Raw genomic sequence first — 1,623 nt, forward strand, 5'->3', positions numbered from 1 at the left:
TGCTATGCCTGGTCTCACCTGGCCATCCTTGGAACTGTACGACTCCTGAAATCCCGATGACATCCCTGAGCCAGGATGCATGTAGCTTAGCATCCTCACAGACCACTTCAGTGTTTCTTGTGCTGCTCTTGTATTTTCTGTTGTCATTGTGTGCTCTACTTATCAAGAACCTGTTCCCTGGTCACGCTGTTCGTTATGCAGTAATTATCCCTGTCCTTCACCCACTCCAGGTCCAGCAGCACCTTTTAATCCCCACATGTTTACCTTTAGGATGTCTCTGTTGCTGAAGCAGCTTTTTTCAGCCCTGGGGAAGCAGAGAGGGCAGAAGGGAGGCTGTCCAGACAGTACAGTCATCACTCTGCTACTGCATTAACCCCCCATAGGCCAAAATTAGGTGTGAGGTTTTGCAGAAAATGTATGACTGGCTTTAAATTCCAGAGATCTGAAACTAAAACCAAACAATGAGAATAAACAGAGAGCATTGGGTTTCCCGTAGATTTCCCTATGCCTGAGGCTCAGAGAGAAGTTTCTCAAGGTCTTCTCCACTTAGAAACAGGAGTATTTTCCTGGATTGGCATGGCTCTGGGAAAGAACATTTTAGGGAAATGACTATAAAAGAGAGAGAGGGTGTTTGCAGGTAGGGAGACCTGCTGGAAATGGTCTCCTGGCAATGCCAAGGAGTGTTAGTTTATCTCAGAGGCTTACTCTGCCCCATGGCACTGGGGAAGGGCAAATATGGGCTTTCATTAAAACTGGCTTGCACCAGTTCCCCTCCGACCCTTTCCCACAGGCTGGGGAAGTTCCTGGTAAGGGGGAGGAAACTTCAGCAACTGCTGGCTTGGTGGGCACTTTAAGAACCCTCAGGATCTGGTACCTTGCCACCATGCACAAGCTGGAGATCAAGAAAGTACACCAGGGAAAGCTCTCAGAGCATAGTAACACAGCCAAAAATAGAAGCAGTCATTGACACCCATGTTTGTCGGCTTCGTGCTGGGCTGCTGAGGACGTGCTTGCTTTTGGCAAGTTATCCAGGAAGAGCTGCCATCCATCTGGGATACTGAGCACGGACACAGGCTAAATAAGGAGGGGGACTTGAAAGCAGCACATAATTAATGAAGGCATGAAATGCCCTTCTTTGACTATGATCTGAGAGCACAGTGCCAGGGGGCAACATCACGCAGGGCCCTCCAAGTGTGCTGCTGATTATAAACCCATAGCACTGCAGTCCTCACAGTGAGGGGGATGCTCCAGCACAGAGCCATCTGAGAACCAACCCACATTCCAGTGGGGCAGCACAGCTGCCATGCTGTGCCCACACCAAGTAGCACCCCAATCCTTCCGGGGCAGAGAAAACCCCGTGAAAACATCATCCCATGAAAGAGCATCCCGTGAAAAGCATGACCTGGCCCAAAAGCACTCATGGAAAGCCCATCCCAGCCCCAAAGCATCACATGAAGAGCCCAGCACAGCCCAAAAGCATCCCATTAAAACCCCGTCCCAGCCCCAAGGCATCCCATTAAAACCCTGTCCCGGCCCCGAAGCATCTCATGAAAACCCCCATCCTGACCCAAAAGCGTCCTGGCACAGCCCTGCCAGCGCCAAACCCTGAGCTCCCCCATCCCA

Source organism: Manacus vitellinus, unplaced genomic scaffold (assembly GCF_001715985.3).
Source record: "Manacus vitellinus isolate BGI_N305 unplaced genomic scaffold, ASM171598v3 scaffold_36_pilon, whole genome shotgun sequence".
Lineage (NCBI taxonomy): Eukaryota > Metazoa > Chordata > Aves > Passeriformes > Pipridae > Manacus > Manacus vitellinus.